This window comes from Phascolarctos cinereus, unplaced genomic scaffold (genome assembly GCF_003287225.1).
Source record: "Phascolarctos cinereus isolate Bilbo 61053 unplaced genomic scaffold, phaCin_HiC Scaffold_7;HRSCAF=346, whole genome shotgun sequence".
Lineage (NCBI taxonomy): Eukaryota > Metazoa > Chordata > Mammalia > Diprotodontia > Phascolarctidae > Phascolarctos > Phascolarctos cinereus.
The window spans coordinates 181174435-181198316 of NW_027556180.1; positions in this window are offsets into that span (position 1 = coordinate 181174435).

A 23882-nucleotide genomic window follows, 5' to 3' on the forward strand; every position below is an offset into this window, starting at 1 on the left:
AGAAATAAAACATTAAATAAATACATTTTTAAAAAAGAAACCAGCAAGTTCTGCAAATCAGAGTTTGATTTGTTGTTTTGTTGATTGTCTGAACTTAAAACAGTGGTGGAGAAAATGTTAATAATGCAGATTAAATGAAAAAGTGTATCAACATTCCTCCCCCTTTGTTAAACATTTACCAACACAACCTGAATATAAGGATAATAACATGGTGGGGAAGGAAGAAGGGGAAGGTTGTTCTCTAAATTATTATTTTGTTATATGAGACACAGGAAAAACAAATGTAATAAATTTTCACTTGTTAAAAAAAAAGTGGAGAATAGATATCTGTTCTATTTATTGCCCAGCCACTAGGAGGTCATTACATCTCTCCTTCCTCCTCCTCATGAGAGGCAGCTTGGCAAAGGAGATAGGACCCTTGACTTGGATCTAGAAAACATCTCAAATCCCATCTCAATCACTTATTGTCCATATGACCCTAGGCAAGTCAGTTAACTTCTGTGTGCCTCAGTGTTTTTATCTGTAAAATAAGGTAGTTGGACTAAACAGCCTTTATGTTCCCTTCTGGCTTTAAAGCTATGATCCTATGATGATCTTTCTCTTTCTCCCTGAAGTTCTGTACAGAAGATAATGAAATAAACTAGAAAGGCTGTATTACAGAAAATTAGAATAGCCAGTGCTAAGGACAGTAGGAAGAGATTTCAGCTTTTTCAACATGTCCTGACATCCCATTCATGCATTGATAATGTTGAGTTCTAATGTAGACAACAGAGCCCCAAGCAAACCTTCAAAGTAGATAAGCTTCTTTCCTAGCTCCCCAGCAGCCTCCTCCCTCCCCTGTTATATACATCTACTCTTCTCCCATAGGTCCCACACAATTTTTGTTGTTGTTCAGTCATTTTTCAGTCTTATCCAACTCTTCATGATGCCGTTTGGGGTTTTCTTGGCACATATATTGGAGCGGTTTGCCATTTCCTTTTCTAGCTCATTTTACAGATGAGGAACTGAGGCCAACAGGGTTAAGTAACTTGACATGGGTCACATAGCTAGTGAGTGTCTGAGGCTGGATTTGAACTCAGGAAGATGAATCTTCCTAACTTTGGTCCCAGCTCTCTATCTACTGCACTACCTAACTAAGGTGACTACTGATCAGATTCTAGTAATTAACACTGAGGTATGAATGAGGGGCAGCTAGGTGGTACAGTGAATAGACCACTGAGCTTAGAATCAGGGAGACTCATCTTCTTGAGTTCAAATCTGGCCTTAGCTGTGTGACCATGGGTAAGTCACTTAACCCTGTCTACTTCAGTTCCCTCATCTGTAATATGTGCTGGAGAAGGAAATGGCAAACCATTGCAGTATCTTTGCCAAGAAAACTCCACATGGAGTCACAAACAGCTGAACACAACTGAAATGACTCAACACATAAAGTATAAGGTATTTACTTTCCTAAAGCAGACATATTACACCTCAAATTATTTCCAATTAGTAGAATTTATGGGAACCAGTTTTTGGCTACTGCTTGCCTAGTCTTATAGTGTCAACAGGAAGTACAATAATAAGACAAAGATTCAGCATTTTTTAGTAACATTCAGAACTTAGCAAATCACTCTGCACCTAAAATAACTAGTTAAAAGCAAAAAGCCATCTCCTGGGGGAGGGGAGGAAGTTAGGATTCATTGGGAGAGAAGAAAGGGGTTGTGAAGGAAGGTGGTGATATACAAGAGGGGGTACACCACCTAGCTGATCTGTTCTGTGAGGAACTTCTTCTAACAAAGCAGAAGAGCATTTTTCTCTGAAATTTAACATCTTAGAGAGTTGCTTAAAGCATCAGGAATTTAAAGTACTTGTCCAAGGTCACACATAAAGTTTGTGTCAAAGATAGAAGTTAAAACAAGATCTTTCTGATTCTAAAGCTTGCTCTTCATAAAATATACCCACTGCCTGTCAAGGTAAAGGTTACTGGACTATTTATTGCCTTTTGTTTTGGCCTTGGTTAAAATCTAGGTGCCTGATTGTCTTTAGCTCATGATTCATTTTATGAACAGACTACTGTTACAGTGTATATAAAAGGAAGGGATTGGACTAAATGAACTCTAAGGACCCTTCCAGTTCTAAATTTATGATTCCTTCATCCTATGAACCTAACAGAGAAGGAAATAATTTAGAAGAAAAAAATACTAGGTTTCACCCAATGTATTGCTGATTGTAATTTGGGCTACTGAAGTCAGGGTTGTTGAAGCTCTATAAACTGGCTCAGTGGTTAAACAACAACGAAAAAAGCTTGTGAAATAGAGAGCTTATCACTACCTTAGTCATTTCCCAAATGAGGAGTGAGTTGCATCACATTTCAAAATAACTTTATCTTATAAAACTTCTACATTAAAAACTGATCATTTGCATTCCCTCCAAATGTCTTTTCCAATTGTTTTTTGCATCTTTGCTACCAAATACTTATTTCCAATCATCTCCACTTCCTCTTTTCCCAAGGTTCATCTTGGTCCAAATATAAGAAACTGTTTCAAAATTAAGAAATATATTAGGACCACTGGGCTAATGGCTATACATTTCTGTGTTCTCCATTTAAATAAGAATAATGCTCAGAGCAAACACTTGACACTTACTAGCTGTGTGACCCTGGGCAAGTCACTTAACCCCAATTGCCAATAAATAAACAAATAAACAAACAAACAAATAAATAAATAAATAAATAAATAAATGAATGAATGAATGAATGAATAAATGAATGAATGAATAAATAAATAAATAAATAAATAAGTGGATGAATGAATGAATAAAATTTATAAGAATGATGAGCCAAGTAAACACTGTCAAAAATTTTTCTCTTAGAACAGAGGTTGCCAAACTTATTTGACCTATGGCCCCCCTTTTTTTAAAAAAAATTACTCAGTGCCCCCCTGGAAATCTACTTTCTTCAACACTTTAGCCGTTGTTTTTTTTAATTTGCATCATTTCAAAAAAATATAAAATTTTTATGACACATGTTAAATTTAATAATTTATTGTAAATTTGTGGGGGTTTTCCTGCACTGAAGTTTTGATGACACAATATTGCGTCATATAACCATATAGTATCATATTGTAAACAAGTCATTACATGCACATATCCCTGCTGATGCATGATGGACTTTCTGACAATGCACGACATGCTAGCCTATCAACATTTGCTTGTTAAGAGCTGTCGGTGGACTTGACCAGTGATTGGTTATAACTTGCATTCCGTGTGTTTATTTGGAAAATAATGAAACCACTATGACTTTAACTCTGTTAGACAACAAATGAAATATGTACAAATGGTTTTTCAAAATTTTCTTCTCTTCTTTCCTTATGCTTCTACCACCCCCTTATTTTTATTTAACTCTCCCCCAATTGCACCCAAAGCTACAACTGCCCCCTCATCATTCCAGCACCCTCCAGGGAGTTCCCCCACTTTGGGAACCTCTGTCTTTGAGGATTTAACACAATAGGCTGATCTCCTCCTCTGAAACTCCTTTCTCTCTTGGCCTCTATAACATTGCATCATTCTTCTCCTACCTCTTTGGTAGTTTGCTTCCTATGTGTTTTTCTCCACCCATCTGTTTTGCCTCTAGACTTATAGAAAGGTCCCTGCTAAGGCCTCTTCTTTTTCTTCAGATAAGTCCAATGCTCCTTCCAGGGCACCATGCAGCTTAGAACCTGCAAGACAGAGCGTAGGTTAAAGTACTGAAGAAGTTATCTTGGTTGTGTTGTTATTGAGTTCTTTCATTCATGTCCAACTCTTCGCGACCCCATTTGGGGTTTTCTTGGCAAAGATACTGGAGTGGTTTGCCATTTCCTTCTCCAGTCCATTTTACCAGGGAGTGACTTGCCCAGGGTCACACAGCTAGTAAAAGTCTGAGGCCAGATTTGGACTCAGAGAGATGAGTTTTCCTGATTCCAAGCTCAGTGTTCTATCCACTACACCAGCTAGCTGCCCTCAGTTATCTTGGTAACCTGAATTAAATGCTTGCTCCATCAGAGAAAATGCAGAGAAAAAAAAATTGTTGCATCCACTCAATCAACCAGAATTTATCTAGCACTATATATCAGGCACTGTGCTAGGTACCAGAGATATATCCCTGCCTTCAAGGAACTTATGTTCTACTAGAGGGATATGAAATGTTCACATATAAGTAAATAAGATTACATTTTAAAAAGAAATACTGATCTGAGGGAGAGAGGAATAAGTAACTGGGGAAAATAAGAACGGCTTCTTGAAGGAAGCGGACACTTGAGTGGCTCTTTAAAAAAAGCTAGGAGTTCCAAGAGGTAGAAGTAAGGAAAAGTATTCCACATGTAGCATGGATGAAGATCCCCCTGCCAGTCCAAATAACCATGTCGATATCTGGAAGGAGCTGCTTTCTGGTCATGATGAATCACAAAAAGTCTTTTAATTAGTTGTAGCATCAGAAGTATTGTTAACTCAGGAGGTGATGAATTGGAACTTTGTGTACATACAAAAAGCATGACCTGCTCATCTTTCACTCTCATTCTATTTTTTCTTTTCATTTATTTTTAACAGCATTTTTTAAATTTTCAATCTACCCTGAATTTGTCAGTTCTCTCAACAGAGGTGGATAGCATTTTTCATCATGAGCACTTTGAAACTGTCATGGATCACTGTATTGATCAGAGTAGCTAAGTCTTTCAGAGTTGATTATCATTATAACATTGCTATTACCGTGTTCAGTGTTCTCCTAGTTCTGCTTATTTCATTTTGCATCAGTTCATTTAAATGTTCATAGGTTTTTTCTGAAACTACTCCCTCCATCATTTCTTACAACACAATAGTATTCCATCACAATCATATGTCATAACTTGTTCAGTCATTCCTCAGATGACAGTTGTCATTGTTCAGTCACTTCAATACTGTCTGACTCTCCATGATCATTTGGGGTTTTCTTGGCAAAGATACTAGAGTGGTTTGCCATTTCCTTCTCCAGCTCATTTTATAGATGAGGAAACTGAGGCAAATAGGGTTAAATGACTTGCCCCGGGTCACACAACTAGTAAGCATATGAGGTTGGATTTGAACTTAAAAAATATTTTTGTACATATGAGTCTTTTCTTTTCTTTGATCTCTTTGGGATACAAACCTAATAGTGGTATTGCTGGGTATGCATAGTTTTATAGTCTTTGGACACAGTTCAAAATTGTTCTCCAGAATGACTGGACTAGTTCACAACTTTACCAACAGTGCATTAATGTATCTATTTTCCACATCCTCTACAACACTTGTCATTTTCCCTTTTTGTCATGTAAGCCAATTTGTTAAGTGTGAGTTGTTTTAATTTGCATTTCATTAATTATTAGTGATTTGGAGTATTTTTATATGACTATTAATAGTTTTTATTTCTTCTTCTGAAAACTGCCTATTCATATCTTTTAACCATTTATCAACAGGGAAATTACTCTTATTTTTATAAATTTGGCTCATTTCCTTGTATGGTTGAGAAATGAGACCTTTATCAAAGAAATTAGCTGTAAGTCGCTCACATTTTCTTTGAGGCTGTAAGGAGTCAGTACTATTTAGAATTAACCTAGATCAGGGGTGGGAAACCACTTGTAGCCTCAAGGCAGCAGATTCCCCACCTCTGAGATAATTAAGTGGGAGAGGCACTGAAGTCCCTTTTCCCACCCAGCCACCTTTGTCATTTTTGTTGATCCTCTCTTGATTTTAAGTAAATTAATATTCTGAGATGGAAGTTTCCAGGTGATTCTCTGAGCTTCAAAGATTTAGAGATCCCATCAGAAATACCACTGGCAGCTGAAATTGAATGATATCAGTAACAACAGCCACTGGAATAATAGTGTAGTTGCAAATGGATACAGAAAGACAATCACCTGACAGTGGTGGCAGCTTCAGTGAGTATGATCTTTTAAAGAAGAGGAAAGTATTAATTATAGACTCTAAAAAAGTATTAATCCCCATAATTGAACAGAGAACTATACCTAAGTGGAACTTCCTGAGGACTCAATTGAAAAGAGGAAAAGATTTCCAGGGTGAGGGATAGGTGTAATCTTTTTATCATGTGTTCTCTACACATTTGCCTCACCACCACCATGATTTAAATTTGTTGAAAAGCATACCAATGGGGGCTCATGTACAACAGAACTAGAGATTCAATCTGTCCAGGCTACCCCCTAGAAACTTAAGCAATTGTACTAGTTACCCATCTAGGGACCCAAACTCTAAGTTCAAAATTAAGTTGGGGAATTGTCCCAGAATTGCTGATACATAGGCATATAGGATAAGTTATGCAAAGAGACAGATGCAGAACATGAAGTTTCATATACTGGAATCAATAAGTAGGCCAATTTGGCAATAGTATAGTGTGAGAGGCAATTATATATAATCATTCTGGGGAGATAACTACCAGCTTGATTATGAAGAGCTTAAATGCCAAGAAGATATGGAAAATGGGGGCAGGTAGGTGGTGCAGCGGATAGAGCACAGGCCCTGAAGTCAGGAGGACCTGAGGACCTGAGTTCAAATCCGACCTCAGACCAAACACTTGACACTTACTAGCTGTGTGACCTTGGGCAAGTCACTTAACCCCAACTGCCTAAGCAAAGAAAGAAAGAAAGAAAGAAAGAAAGAAAGAAAGAAAGAAAGAAAGAAAGAAAGAAAGAAAGAAAGAAAGAAAGAAAGAAAGAAAGAAATGGAAAATGCAAGGTCCCTGACACTTCTTGAGCAGAAGAGTAACAAAGTAAAACCTTCACTTTAGGAATATCAACATGGTAGCTGTAGAAACAGGTTGAAAGGGGGTAAACCTGGTGAGACTGGATGGAAGGAGCCAAAATAAGTGGCTATTACAGTAGTCCAAGCAAGAAGTGATAAGGGCTTGAACTAGGGTGTTTGTGGTGTGAGTAAAGAGAAGGAAATAGATACAAGAGACGTTGAGAAAACAGAATCAATAAGATATAAGATCTGTGGTGACCTGGAGACCAGTTTAGATGATGTCAGGGTATGGTTAACTGGAGACAATGAAGCACGTTGTCCTCTACCTCCACCATGGAAGATCTTACCCAGGAAACAGGGGTTGTTGAAGAGGAGAAAGAACAACATTCAGCAAAGTTTAAATTATCCAGCATTTGAGAGAATTTGGACTGTCTTCTTGACTTTGTTGATGCCACTGCACAGTTTTCAAAGATTCTATTTCACACCAAAAGAGATGTAACAAGAACTAATCAAAAAACAATCCCAGAGGAGAGCTCACTCTAAAACTGGTAACTTGTTAAAACCAAGGGTTCGTAATATTAAAGATTCCTTTAATTCTCCTTCAACTTCTGGGTCCAGTAATTGTCTTCTATGTCAAAAGACTTGTGTTTGATATCTGTTTGAAAGAGAAGGGTTGGTGTGAATTGTCATTTTTTTCATTAACTTACATTACTTATGAATGCTCATTTGTATCTCTAGTTTATATTGTGTATAGTGCTTGAAAGTAATAAATTTGCATTTATTTTTTAAAAAGATGTAACAGCCACCAACTCATTGCTTTATATATATCTATCTCCTATATGAAAATAACTCCCAAATTTAAATATATTTGTAACCTTGATTTCTTTGCCCAGTTTTTTATGCATTCATGAAACAATCATCATTCAGTGTGCACTATATACAAGCCTTACTCATGGCCCTGACTCCCTGAAAGATTTGTCATCGTAATATAAGCGTTGGCAAGTGGCTGGTTTGGATTGCATTTCTATTGTATATCAAAGTCCGAAGAGGATCATCACTAGAAAATTTAGTAGGTAATGAATGATTCTGGCTATAGCAACATGTGAAGATTATCTACTAATGAGCAGAAATGGTTGTAATATGTATAAAAATCATGGCTCCTCAAAATATTTCAATAAATATATGCAAGGCACTACATTTTCACATGGATGCCACATTGAATTTTGAAAATTAATATGGCTAGAGCTTCTTTTCCCATACCTCCCTCTTGATTTTCATTTTTCTTTTAGTCATGTCCTGTTTTCCTTTAAAATTTGTATCTAGTTTCCAAAAAACAAACACAAACATTTCAATATACAAAGACAACAACAAAAGAATTATAAATGAACCCAATAACTTTTACACATGCTATTTGTTTTTAGGTGTATATTGATTTTAACAAGGTAGTAACAAAAATTGTCCTATTTGTGACCATTTCTGAACCACTTTTTTGTGTATTTTAAAATATTTTGTTGATGATATTTTCTTTATATTTTCCTGCATCTCTATCACTGCCCACTAACTCACTCTTACCAAATAGAAGCCCTCCCTTATAAGAAATAGCCAAGCAAAATACATCAACACATTTGCTATGATCAACATAATGGCCAACCACAATTCCAGAAAATTCATGATGATACACGCTATCCACATCCAGAGAGAAAGCTGATGGACTCAGAATGCAGATTGAGACTTTTTTCTAGTCATGGACAATTGTTTTTGCTTTACTATACATGTTTGTAATAGGTTTTGCTTTTCTTCCTTGCTTGGGGGAGGTGGGAGAGAAAGAACGTGAATCTGAAAATGAAATGAATTAGAATTTTTAAAAAGACATAAAAAGTAAAAAATAAACTGTTTGCTATATCTGAAACTGTACCTTTAGTCCATCACCTCTCTGCCCAAACGGAAGAGAACTGCTTCATCATCAACCTTCTAAAATCATTATTGATTACTACATTTGTCAGAATTCTAAAGTTTCTCAAAATTTCTTTTCTTTACATTATTGTGGCTGTAGTATAAATTGTTCTCTTGGTTTTGCTCATTTTGCTCTGCATCTCCTCATAAAAATCTTCCCAACTTTCTCTGACTCCTTCCTATGTCTTTTCTTATAATGCAATTCATTCAGATGTATCATCATTCATATAATTTTTATCACCACATTCATATACCACAATTTTTTCAGCTATTCCCCTGAATGACTGGCACCCATTTTGTCTCTAGTTCTTTGTGCTAATGTCAAGCTTCCAGTCATCTGTACTCAAAACCTCAGGGTCATCTTTGACTCCTCCCTTTCTTTTGTTTTTCGTGCTAAGCCGGTCATCATCTTGTTCATTTTTTAAAAATGTTTAATGTGGGGCAGCTAGGTGGCACTGTGGGTAGAGCACCGGCCCTGGATTCAGGAGGAGCTGAGTTCAAATATGACTTCAGACACATAACACTTACTAGCTGTGTGACCCTGGGCAAGTCACTTAACCCCATTGCCTAGCCAAAATTAAAAAAAAAAGTTTAACGTCTCTTGTATCCATCCATTCCCTTCTATTCCTACTTAATTCACTGGCCATTTCATGACTAGCCACCATGCTGAATATCCAGAAACAAAATCTTTTTTTTATGCCTGGAGCCCACTTTGATGACTGGTAGTTTCCTGCTACATCTTGTCCTGATCTGAGCCACACTTCACTTCACTCTCTATCCATTTCTTCACTAGTTGTCATACCTTGCAGTTCTGAAGCCTTAATCAATTAAATTCTGCCCCTAAGTCTCTAGACACTATCCCTGAAATTAGGTTTAGATCAATATCTTATACCATTTATACCAATAAGTATCAAATGAAAGGACCAGAAATGATGGCAGAATAGGAGGCAGTGGTACAATTCAGTTCTCCTCACAACTGTTCCAACAAAAATCTAAGAAAAGTGCCAAGCTGAATAGTATTCAGAAAATCTACTGGTGAAAAAAAAAAGTGGGCCATTTTTTCAGCAAAAGAGCATAAATTTGGCCCACAGGCAAGTGACCAAGATAGGAACCAGGGAACAGTGGTAGATTGACAGTATGATACCCCTGGCCATAGACTTAGCCAATCAGGCTTATGCTAAGGATAGTCCATAAACTCTAGCACTCTAAATTTGTATCATCTTCTAGCTAACAGAGGAACTGAGGCCAATAACTATCAGAGCTCCACCTAGTGACAAGTCCACAATTGTGCTGTCTACATCCCCACTAGGATCTGTAAATGCCTGGAAAGTCCAGGAGGATATTGATGCAGCTGTGCTCTAGATCAGCCTCCTTAGAGCCCTTCAAAAGTTTGCATCTCCCTAACCTGAACTCCTCCTGTGATCCTCAGAACTCAATACCTGGAAAAGAATAGTAACAGGACCACAAAGCACACAAATCAGGATCAAAGAAGGTCTTGACATTTCCCGTAGGTCATAGACAGAGGAAAGGTCTAATATGTACCAAAATAGTGATTTTAGTGCTTTTTTAGTAAAAATAAATAAATAAATAAATGGAAGCAAAAAAAGCCCATTGATTAGATGATAGCTGAAAAAAATCACTGCACAGTGATGTAATGGAATACTAATGTACCATAAGAAATGATGGATGGGAGGGATTTGGAGATCTTAGGAAGGCTTGAATGAACTAATGTAGAGTGAAATAAGCAGAATCAAAGGACCAATATACATAATGACCACAATATCATAAAGGAAAGGAACCTAGAAATACCTTTTGGTAATCTGAACCTTCCTAAGCCTCTATTAAGTTACCCCTAAATGTCATTGTTGTTGGTCAGTCCTTTCAGTCACTTGTGACTCTTTGTGACCCCATCTGGAGTTTTTTTGGGAGGGCAGAGTCAAGATGGTGGAGTAAAATCAGTGACTTGCTTGAGCTCTCCCCCAAACCCCTCCAAATACCCTCCAAAAATGGCTCTAAACAAATTCTAGAGCAGCAGAACCCACAAAAAGACAGAGTGAAACAAATTCCCAGCCCAGGACAACCTGGATGGTTGATTGGAAAGGTCTATTGCAGAGGCTGGGAGAGAAGCACAGTTCAGCATGGGTGCGCAGGCAAAGACCAGGCCTCAGCAAACCTGGAGCAGGCCTCAGGGGACTGAATCATGGACAGCTATGGAAGTTTCCAGACTTCTCAACCCACAAACACCAAAGACAACTTAAAAGGTCAGTAGGAAAGGTCTGTGACTATGGTGAGAGAGAAGCTCAGTCCCAGCCCCAGTCTTGTTGCAGCCCTGGGGTAGCGCCTGCTTCCAGAGTTCTTGGCCCACATATGGAGGGGGAATAAAGTGGCTCAGAGGGAGATTGCCGGGATCTCTTTGCTGGTGCTAAGACAGGATTCTCTTGCTTTGCCCCTGCTTGGATCTGGGTCAAAGTTCTGGGTGGTGATCCTGGGGTGAGGAGGAGTGCTGGCATGGTAGGGCTTGTAGAGGCAGTATAGAGAGAATCCTCCTCAAGATTCCAAAGCAGAAAAGAGTGCTTGTGGTCACTCACAGACCAGAGCACAGGCCAGGAAAGGAGTAAATACCTCTCCCTGTCATACCACCTTGGAAGAATGGAAAATTTACAGGTCCCTGGAAGTACCTCTGAAAACAGCTGCACAAAACCCCCCGAAGCCTGGGACAGTACATTCTCCACACTGGAAGCAGACCCCTACCTTAACAAACTTGAGTTTAAAACTCAAGTAATTGGCTGGGATCATGAGCAAACTGCACAAAAAAGTCAGACCATAGAAGCTTTCTTTGGTGACAAAGAAGATCAAAACATACAACCAAAAGAAGACAAGAGTCAAAGCTCCTATATTCAAAGTCTCCAAGAAAATTATGAATTGGTGCCAGGCCATGGAAGAGCTCAAAAAGGATTTTGAGAAGCAAGTAAGAGAAGTAGAAGAAAAACTGGGAAGAGAAAGGAGAGTGATGCAAGAAAATCATGAAAAGCTAGTAAACAGCTTGCTAAAGGAGACCCAAAAAAATACTGAAGAAAATAACAACTGGAAAAATAGACTAACCTAAATGGCAAAAGAGGTCTAAAAAGCCAATGAGGAGAAGAATGCTTTAAAAAGCAGAATTGACCAAATGGAGTTTTCTTGGTAAAGATACTGGAGTGGTTTGCCATTTCCTTCTCCAGCAATCTTCAAGTACCTCGTCTTTGTTTTGTATATGTATGTTTTCTTCCCTGAGAGAAGGAACAAACTAGGAAGTTTCATTTTTGCCTTTATATCCCCAGTGCCTGGCACAGAATTTGCCAAATAGAATATTCTCAATAACTGGTGCCATTTATTTGAAGGGGGTCACTAAGAAGTAACAAGAGTTCATAAATATAAGAGTAACAATTTTTAAGCACCAAAAAATGTATTTTTAAAATGTGCTTTGTAAATGGTAAAGAATTGTGTTGAAGTTATTATTCAAGGTCTACTGCAAAGTAGCTGTGTACCCTTGACCTCTCTATACTTCAATTTTGTCACCTATAAAACGAAGGGGTTGGACTACATGATGTCTAAGGTCCCTTGGTGCTCTAAAATTCTACGTCTTTCACATGGGCTATTTTAACCATGGGATGACAGATTTTAGAGCTAGAAGAGATCTTACAAGCCATCAAGTCCAATCCCCTCATTTCATAGGTAAGAAAATTGAGGGTGACTTGCCAAGGGTCACTCAACTAGGAGAGAATTTGAACTCAGGTCTGACATGACTCCAAGGCCAGAACTCTATCCACTATACCTCCCAGCTACCTCTAAAAACTTCAGCGTGTCAAACCATTTGGCCAAATATTCAGAGCTGCTTCCTGGCTAGCATGTTTTATGATCACTGGCAACTCTCTTTGTAGCAGATTTTTTCCAACATTGACACCAAAATGACATATTCGACTGGGTACTTGTCTGCCAGATGAGACCATCAGAAAAAAGTTTCTTCATATTGAGGCACTCAGTGTACTTTATGTTGTTGTCATCCTTTGTTCTTGAAGAGGCCCAGTGACATCATGAGAGTGATGTTTTGACTTGTGAGTGAATTGGATTTAAGTGAGGCAGAGCTTTACTTGGGCAACTTTACTAAGGCAGAGAGTAAGTGCAAAGTCATCAGCCTCACCCTCTCCTCCAGAGTCATCAGAGTCCAGTAGCAAGACATAAATGAGTCAAGAAGACATGGCCCAGGATGCAGTGGGAGACCTTGGCCTTTTTTGAGTTATTGGATTATGGTCTGTGGAGGAGTTGGCCACTGTGATTAAGAGGTGATGCTGACTTTGACTTTTCTCACCACTGATATATTGTGGAAATATTTGAATATGTTTTTGTTTTGCTCATCACAACATTAATAAAATATACAAGTAGTAACATTGATGTGCAATATGATACCAGAGGGTTTAAGAGTGAGAGAGGGAAAAGTTTAAAAGAAAAGAGGTTTCTCCAGTGTACTATAAAGTTCAAAGGTTAAGTTGTCGGGAAATGATCTCTATTCATCCCTTGTTTTGGAACTTTGGGTCACCAAGGATAGCTACTACCCTATTGGCAAGTAGAATATTCTTCTGCCTTGAGATGACTTTTCTACTCCTTGCCACTTTCAAATTTTTCTTCGAAAATCAGGCCAAGAAGAAGAACATGATTCAGCCTTAATTTTTTTTTAATTAAGGCTTCAGTTAATGGGCAGTGTATACTCACTTGAGTTTGCTTTCAGTTGGAGAGATTCATGAATTCTCAATTTGGGGTGTAGCAGCAACACACACTCACTTCCTGAATTCCCTGCTGTGTAACAGGATACTTTCCTGTTGGTTAGCCAAGGCAATGAAGTGCAGCATGTTTTCCCATGGATCAGAGACAGACAAACCACTTCTACTGAGTGGCTAGAAGCAAGAACTGGGACAATTAGTGAGTGACAGTTGTACTAGCCAAGAAATATTTCTCACTTTACACAACTCCTGCCCATCAAAGGACAACTACCAATTTTTCCAGTTAAATCTTTGTGGTTTTTCTTTATAAGCCACTACGGTTTCTTTTTTTTTCTTTTTTTTTTTCACTCCTGATTCTTTCCTTCTCTACCTCTCATTGTTACTAAATCCCAGCATCAAATATGTAGTAATTATTCTTTTTTTTCTCCAAAAGCGTCTATTACAGTCTCCTAAAAAGGCAAGTTCAATCATATAAAGCTTTTTGTTTCTGGGAACTGTTTTTGAGAATAAAATAATGGACAGAGCACTGCAGCTGAGACCTTGGGTTCTAGTCCTTTATTGGCCACCATCTTGAGCCATATAGGACACATTCTCTTTGCTGTAACATTGGGCCCAGTTCTCTAATTCTCATCCAGAACCATATCTTCTTCATCCTTCCTTCCTGAAATTCTATCTCACTTTAAGCTTTCTCCAGAAGAAGATATTTTGATATTTAAAACAGCTGCATAGAAACACAAAAGGATCCTTCTGAGCCCTGATTTTTAAATACACATCTCATAGTTTGTTCTTCAAAACTCTCAGGGACTAAAGAGTATACATGTGAACCAAACAAACCAGCCCACGAGGGAGATTGTTTCTATTAATAAGTTGCATGCCCAGGAATACAAATCAGTTAGCAAAAATAATTTATTCTAACTTCCTCTACAAGTCCTGTTCTGATGTCTCATCCTGCCATCAAGGTAGCCTTGGGTTCTCAGATGTCTCACCAGTGGAGTACAGATGCTGCTGTACCAGGATCACGGAGCATGTGAAGATCTGCCCTTTTTGATGAATTGCACGGAACATGTGCATATGTCCTCTGCCTCCTTCCGGTCAGTGGTGGGCGGGTGAAAGTTTAACAGCCTAGAGGGACATACTTAAAGTTATCCTGCACTATTAATATTTTCTCCATCACTCTAGGTCTCGAGACAATCAGCAAACAATAAATCAAGCCCCAATTTGCTCATTTCTGAAGTGTGAATGCGCACACTGAACTTAGCAATCAGCTTTCCCTAGCAGGTTCTGGCTCTAGCCCAGCTCTGACTCTAGTCCACTGTGGGGAAGCTTGGGAAGAGCCCACTTTCAGCCACATGCAGGAGCTTCTATTGTTTGATAATTGAGTTTCCTAACAAGCTGATAAACTGGAACTAATCAAGTTTGACTCAACCCTATGCTTTTCTCTCTTCATACTGGCTTGAGGTGAGGACTGCTCTGAGCTAATTGCCAAGACTCATTTAGGAACCAAGTGCTACATAAATCATCTCTTGGCCAGAGTATTGGGAGGGGATTCAAAGCAGTCCTCATGATTTAAAGTCATAAGGAAGAGGAGGAGATAGGGAAGGGCTAGCTGAACCCTTTTGTCCATCCACTGAGTTGGCTCAATAGCCAATGAGGGGAGTCTTTCTTGTTTCACAGTGTAAGCCCTCGCACATGGCTGCAAGCAGGCTCCTAAAACTTTCCGGTGGTAGCTTAGAGGCAGGCAGAGAATATCTTTACATGGTCTGGATAATCCACCAGGAAGAGCAAATCTGAGCATGCTCCATGATCCTGTTACAGTGAAAAGGTTTCAGGTTGGGAGAGAGGAGGTGTGACATTGGTTTATATGTCAGTCATATAATGGCCAGCCTAGCTAAATTCAGAAAGGTTCATTCCCAGAAAGCTAGTCACCAGGTGATGAATGATTTAGGCCACAGACTCCTTGGGCAGTTTGGTGAAGCATTTCTCAAAATAATGTTTTTATATGCATAAAATAAAATATATAAGATTGCAGAGGAAACCAATTATATTAAATATAGTTTGCACACCCCAAATTAAGAACTCTCATATTAGAGTATGAAAAGGTTATGGTCTACATCAGTGGAAACAGTGTCCATACTAATGAAATTATGATTCTTCCAAAGAGTATAATCCATAATTGCTGAATATGCCCTGTAATTAGTGAAAAAAAATCTATCAAAAGTTTTCAGTCTTGCTCTGTGACAGACCCACGAGCCCAGCAGTCACAAATAAAGAAACTAGAAGCTAAAAAAAAATCTGCCTCTGCACGTGCCAAGGTACCAAGGAATAGTGATAAGTCTCATTCAGAGCACCTGGGCTAAAGGGGGCAAATCTGATGACACACTCTGCCAAGGTAAGCAAGGTGTTCAGTGTCTGCCATCTTTAAAATCTATTCAGCAGCAAGCTACTGTGCAATGAGATGTGCCCAAGGTTAGTAATAATAATAATAGCCAGCATTTATATATTCCTTTAAGGTTTGCAAAGTTCTTTACATGTTAGCTCATTTGATCCTCACAACAAATTGTAAGGTGAGTGCTATCATTATCTCCATTTTACAGTTGAGGAAATGGAGGTTGAGAAGAGACAAATGGGTGGCAAACAATTGGAAACTGAGAGGCTGCCCATCCACTGGGGAATGGCTGAGCAAGTTGTGGTATATGAATGTCATGGAATACTGTCGTGCTATGAGAAATGAGGAACCGGCTGACTTCAGAAAAACCTGGAAAGACTTGTAGGGTCTAACGCTGAGTGAAGTGAGTAGAACCAAGAGAATGTTGTACACAATAACAGCCACGTTGTGCGATGACTAATATTGATAAACTGAACCCTTCCCAGCAATACAAGGATCTGAGAAGGGACAAATGACTTGCCCAGGATCATACAGACAGTAAAAGTCTGAGGCAGGATTTAAATTCTGGTCTTCTTGACTCCAAGCCCAGTGTTCTAGCCACAAAACTACCCAGTTACCTCATGGTTCCACTTTTATGTAGTGATACTCCATAGCTAGTAAGAGTAAGACATGTCTGTGTTCTTCCCACTACCACCCCTCCCTAATTGCCTGAGGCAGCTAAATGGTAAAATGGATAGTGTGCTGGACTTGGAGTCAGAAAGACCTAAATTCAAATCCAGCCTCAGACACTTACAAGTTGTGTAACCCTGGGCAACTCAGCTAACCTCTTAGCCTCAGTTTCTTTAACTATAAAATGGGGATATTAATAGTTCCCACCTCCCAGGGTTGTTATGAGGATCAAATAAGATAATAAGCATTCAGCCCTGAGCCTGGTACATAGTAGGCATTGGGTAAGTAAGTGTTACCTTTCTTCCCCACCCCCTAACTGTGCTAGTTTTGTTCCCTGATGATGAGCATGTTTCCCAGATTCTATAGTTGCACAATAATATGGAATAATAATATGAACCATGTACAGAAACAGAAACCATGTGAATCTCATCAAACAGCTGTTATTTCATACTCCCTGATTAGCAGCTATCCATAAATCCCACTGTTTCATTTTGCTTTGGACTTTCTGACATTTCAATTTGTGAGATGTATTGTTGTCTGCTTCTGGATTTTGCTATGAGATATTTTTGTCTTTTGATTGGGATCTCTTGGCATAGAGCCTAAGCCTGTGTAACCTTGGCAAAACATCTTATAGTATTAGACCCTTTCAGTAGTGTCAGGAATGCTACCAAGCAAGAGAAAACTTTACACATATAATCTCCTGCATATATTTCATTTATGGTGGAGGGAGAGAGAGAGAGAGTTCCCAAAGATGATATTGCCTTTGTGGATGCATTGTATGGAGCGAAGGATAGAGACTGGGCCTGGATTTGATTTCATTGGCATAGGGAACTCCTAAGTGAGAAAATTCTGCTAATGCAAGTCAGCAACTCATAAACTTAGAGAGTTGCCTAGGACCCTGAGAGGTAAGGTGACTAATCCAGAGTCACACAGCTAGTACATATCAGAGGTGAGACTTTAACACAGATCTTCTGGGTCAGAAATCAGCTGTTAATCTACCACAACATGCACAGCCAAGCTTACTCAAATTGCTGTATAAAGGACTGTGTTTATAAAAAACAGTTGTTCATAGCAATGCAAAAGGTGTTTTCTCAAGCAGGGATACTCTCTCATATTTACAGATTAGTTATTCATACCTTCTATGACTCAAGGTTATTCTAACAGTCACTTTGAGGTCCTTAATTTGCCATTCCAACACACAAAATCATGTCACACAAGCTAACTCAGGCCAAGTCCATCACCTAGATTTACCCTCTATCATTTGATAGGAAACAGAAAAAAAATATATTTTTTTCAGATGGATATATCAAGATGATCATATGGTCCAATGACTCCTCAGAAACAAGACAACCAATGGGGGAAAATGGGGTAGAGAAAGAAGTTAGACATGCAAATGTGGGTTTTGGAAAGAAGGCTAAAAAAACCCCTGATATGACTCTATTTTTTTCTATCCCAGGCATATTATCATCTGATATAAATTGAAGACTAATTAATAAGTTTATCTTGCATTGTAATCAACAATGGAGAGCTTCTTTCTAGCTTTTTGGAATGGAGGCAAAAGTATGAAGAACAATTCATCTCTTATTTGGTGAGAGTCAGTATGGTAAGTTTTGGGAAATTTCTCGATGAGTCATGTGGACCAGATTGAGGGGGCAGCTTTTTTTTATGGAGACAGAACCACTTTGACTCAAAACTAACTTGTTCTTTGGAAAAGGAAGGGCCATCTCCACTGATCTTCAGATCTGACAGAGTCTGGAATGTAAAAGATAAGATACGCCTTCAAGAGAGTAGAACTGAGAAGGTATAGCATGTAGGAACATAACTGGGAATATGTTACTTGATGAAAGCAGCAGTAGTAAATATGGTTTTAAAACATAGAACTTCTGGAGCCTTTCTCCTGACTTTATTCTCTTCCCCTTCAATAGACCTGGAAGATGCAGCTCTCTGTCTCTGTTCTGCTCTACCTCTTTTCCCTTGGTAGACCAAGGAGAGCTCCCTTACATGCCCCATTAAACCTAGTACAGATAAAAATTTTATAGCTACTAGTTTCTGGGGGAAAAAAAGAATCAGGAATAATTGTCCTCAGATTTTTAGTTTTATTGTTAATGATTCTATACAAGAATTATATGTGTGTGCATATAGTATATATGTGTATATATGCTATATACATATGTGTGTATATAAGTTTGTGTTGAACTAGGAATTTCTTCACTAGTCCATGTGATTGCCATTTTCAATAGCATTCAAGCTCCCTTGAGGGAAGGAATCATTTCACATTTTTTTCTTGGTATCCCTAGTACCTAGTACAGTGCCCAGTACATAGTAGGTGGTTAATAAACACTTGTTGAGTATAATTGGATTGAACTGAACTGAATACTCTACCCTTTTCATTTTGCAAAATTGCAGGTTTATTAATCAGGCTTAACTTGCCAGGTGCTCTGTTGGCCAAAGATGCTGAAGGTCCTGGTCCTTAACAGATTTGGTGACAGGCTTATTAACATCTGCTATACCTGGATTCTATTTTCTTTCTAAGGATATGTTTGGTGAGGTTGTCCTCTGAGCTATGGAAATGAGTAAGTGGATAACTTTGTTACTTTGTTTAGCGGAATACTTGCTTGGAGGCAGGTCATGAGCTAAATGTCCTCAGGAAATTAGTCAATAATATCTAATGAGGGGCCACTGGATGCTGAACAGTGTAAAGCATTACTAAGGAAGTGTATATGTTGTTCTCCTCTCTTAGTGTAATAATATAATGGGAAGGAGTTCTACGATGCTAGGAGTCCTTGATACTTCTGCCATCATTACCATTTCCTTAAAACAGTTTATGTACCAACACCAGCCTTCAGTACAGTTACTGGACTGACAGGAAGTATTTTCTTCTTGCAAAAAGCTTGGGTTTTGTAACCTCAATTGCTGGGAAACTGTACAACTCTCTTTTCTAGGTATTCAAGCTAAGGCATTTCTCAGACACCATACACATGTGGCATAAATACCTCACATTGAATATTTCCCAGAAAAATTATTTCTGTAAATGATAATGCTGAGAGACTTGAAATAACCATTTAAATTTTCATTAAGGGGATGTTAAGACCCTCTCTGTCTCCTTTCCTTATCCCTCTCCCTCTTCTCTTCTCAACTCTTTCCCTCTCCTTTCCCCTCCCCCTTCTTCTTCCTTTCTCCCCTCCCCTCCCTTACCCCTCTTCTTGCTTCCCTCCTTTCCCTTCCCTTTCTTTCTTTTTCTTTCCCTTTCTTCCCCTCTTCTCCTCTCCTCTTCTCTCTTTGTCTCTCTGCCTCTGTCTCTCTCTCTCTCTCTCTCTCTCTCTCTCTTTCTAAGTTGTAATGAAAAAGAGAAAAATAGTATGGTCATCAACTAATCCATATTTCGTGAATGAGAGAATAGTACAGATGAATGATATTCAAGGGATGTACCAAGACACATTCATGTACATCACACCCTGGCACATCATGGCAAAACTTTCACATAAGTTGGTGAAACTCCTCAATAATTTCATATAATAGCAAATAATATAATTGGGGTGATCAGGAGGACTAGCATCTCTGGTACAAGGGCTTGCACAGTCCTTTTATGGCCTGCTCATCCACCTTTGCTCTCCACCAGGCAATTAATTCTCACTTACGGCTCCAAAAAAGATATAGCACGTGCAACAGCCCAGTAAAACCATCTCAGCAGATGGGCAAAACCAGGTTGAGGGTAACCAACAGGCCTCAAACCCAGTGGTGAGTTAGAGGGATGTATACCCAAAGCATGTAAAGACTTCCCCCAGTGGGACTGGAAGATGAGAACATTTTGTTCTAAGAACCACGAAGGGAGCTGAAGTAGGCATTATAGAATGCTTAGAGCTTGGTCATCCACTGCATCCTGGGCCATCTCCAGTCATCCTGACTTTTGTCTTGCCACTGGACTTCAATAATTCAGGAAGAGAGAGTGAGGCTGACAACTTTGCACAACTCTGCCTCACTTAAGTCCAATTCATGAGCAAATCAAGACATCACCTGTGATGTCATTGGTCCTCTTCAAAAACAAAGGAAAACAATACCTCAAAGGATGTGCCAAGACACATTCATGTACCCCAAGTTCTTGCTAGGTGTGCCATGAATTGTATGTAGCAGTTACCTTTTAATTGTACTGAGTCTGTGCTTGCAATTATATGTGTGTTCATGAGTCTCCCTACTGTTCCATAACTTCCCAACATGTGCTATGATGCTTCATGGCAACAAATAATACTGCATCATAAGCAAAACCCCAGTAGTGTAGAAAGTTTTAAATCTATGATTCTATGACCCTAACAAACACAAAAGAGTCCCAGAGAACATACTTTTGCATCATTCCTATCAGTAAACGTCAAAATCAAACAAGCCAACATTTGTGAATACTATAGGAATCATGATTTCTATTATATTCTCATGTTAGTCTATTTGTACCTTTGATTAAACTGGTGCAGATAAGGAAAACCACCTCTTCTAATTCAGGCTGGTACCATCTCTGAAACTTACAGATTTAATAAGTTGCCCAGGGCACTGAGAAATTAAATGACTTGCCCGGGTCACACTGCCAGCGTGTATCAATAGGGCTTTGCTAGATCTGCCTAGCTCCAAGTCTGATGCTCCCTCTATTATGTCACTCACCCTCATCTCTTGAGAATAAGAATAGAACTTAATTCCTTCCTTGAAACTCAGTCATTCCAAAGTGTATCACACATCTCTATGAATCAAGCTAAAATCACTTCTTAACATAGGGCAGATAAGATAATTACTTTTGAAATAACCTAATTCATTACTTTTCCCTATCCAGCAAAGTAAGTCTTTCAAACAAGATACTCGGAGAAATAAATTTTAAACTTAAGCCTGGTTTAAAATGCTGTAAAGGCTTTAAACTAATATCCTTGCATAGGAAGGAATAGAAAAGTCAGATAGAGATAACCACAAAACTAGAAAAGGGTAAGATCCAAGCAAAGAACTGATAAACAGAACTTTGTATAGAATGATTTTATAAATATATACATATTTGCATCTAATAGTAGCCATCTCTAGGATGGGGGAGAGAAAAAAAGGGAAAATATTTACATGTTAACTTTATTACATATTTAAAGGAATGGCAAGTTGTACATAGCAGATTTACAATTTCAGGTGCAATAATTTTTTTTATTAAACTGTTATAGAAATTCTTGTTTTATTCTACAAATTAAAAATAAAATAAATTTAAATTTTTTAAAGGGTAAGGGGAAATAATCCAGATTCTAATCACTCTGAAGACTGAGGCTATCTTTTCTTTACCAATTTGCCCCCAAGTCTACAAATATAACAAGTAGGCTCTTTAAAAGCAGTGTTCTTCCAGTTCACACTAAAACTGCTGGGATCATAAAAAGAAGAGGTATCCTCTCTTCCCACTCTCTGGGCCTGAATATGTCAGACTTGGAATTTTCACTTTCAATTCAATATTTATAAAATGTATAGTCTATGTACATTATGATGCCACTGGCTACTGGACTAGGGAAAGATAAGTAAAAGATGTAAAAGTTAAGTAAGTTTAAAGGAGACAGTCTCATAGCATTTAGCAGAGGGATACAGCAGACTGAATTTAATTTGAGTTTTAGCCATGATGAATAAGTACATCTCAATGTGGTGTCATGGACAGAGTGCTCTACTTGTACACAGGAAGGTCTGAGTTCAAATTTCACCACAGAAATTTACAAGCTCTGTGACTATTTCGTTTTGGTCCTCACAACAACACTGGGAGGTATGTGCTATTGTTATCCTCATTTTAGAAAAGAGGAAAATAAGGCTGAGAGAAGTAAAGTTACTTGCCCAAGGTCATACAGCTAGTAAATGTCTACTGTGGGATTTGATCTCGAATTTTCCTGACTCAAATTCTCAGACTCAAGCATTATACCAGGGGTGAGGGACCTGTGGCCTCGAAGTTATATGTGGCCCTCCAGGCCCTCAAGTGCGGCCCTTTGATTGAATCCAAACTTCACAGAACAAATCCCCTAAGTAAAAGGATTTGTTCTGTGAAGTTTGGCTTCAGTCAAAGGGTAAAAGGATTTGTCCTTATTTATAAATTATATACATGTACTGTTATACTAATAACAGTATTAGTATTAATTAAGCCATTACACTTAGACAAAAATAAAAATTTTATAAAAAGGTGAAATAAAAATGAAATAATATTTGATTCTAGAATCAACATGGGCAGACCTGAGGTTTAGGAAAATCTCTTTAGTGGCTGTGGGAATAATGGATTGAAAGAGAGAGATTTGAGGCAGGGAGAAATGAGGACATTTCAATAACCCAGGGGAGAGATGATGCAGGCCTAAACAAGGCAGTGGCTGGGTGACTAGTAGCAGATGGTGTGAAGGTAGAAATGAGAGATTTGTCAACTGGTGAGCTACATGGAGTGAGGGAAGAGAAGCCACAGATTATCATCTGTGTACCTGGGTGATTGGAAAGATGATGGTGCTTTCAACAGTAGTAGAGAAGTTCTAAAGTCAAGTGGGATTTTGGGGAAAGGTAATGTAATGAGATTTGTGATCTGTCACTACCCATCCATACTTGGTCATCCTGTGCTATGTGCTCTATCTTACCAGTCAAAAAGCATGGCAAAGCCTCCCCCTTCGAGTACCTACTACAACCTCACCGTGATCTGGGGAGCACAGAGTGGATATGCTGGTGGTGGGATAAGAGTGTAGGTTTTTCCAATGGTGCCTACGTAGCTGCTGCTGTGGACGTGCAGGTATTGATTAAGTCATAAATACACTGAGATGCTAACTCCTGGCTCAGAAAGAGAAAGGTTAGTAGCTTGTATAGCAAAGGGGTGGATAAAAGTGGAGGAATGTTGAGGGTGAGGGTAGGTTTTTTGTGTTGGAAACAAGCCCCACAAAAGGCAATAGTGGGGAGCATGGAATGTGACCCATCTCCCCATCTTCAAATTAGTTAATGACATAGTCCTTAGGGTCAGGCCTCAACTCCCTACCTACCATTGCCCTGTGCCTTCCTATTCTTTATTAAATGTTGCCTATTATAAGCCTTCCTAAATTCTTCTAAACCAGTTATTTGTTCCTCTTTCCTCAAGAACCTGCTGCATAAAAGAATAGACTCACGATACCTAGCTCCATCTCAATTTCCTCTTTCACAAAATATAAAGGTTGGAGTAGATAATTTTCTAAGATCTCTTTCAGCTTTAAATCTGATAATGGTAGAATACTCCAGACTTCCCTAGCTCTACTAGTAGCCCCACCATTCTCCCAAGCATACACCCAAACTGAAATCTCTGGTCATTTTCAATTGATTCCTATTCCTTGCCCCCAAAATGCAGGTAGATTCCAAGGCCTATGAATTCTTTCGTTGCAGTATCTTTTGAATCTGTACTTTCCTATTCA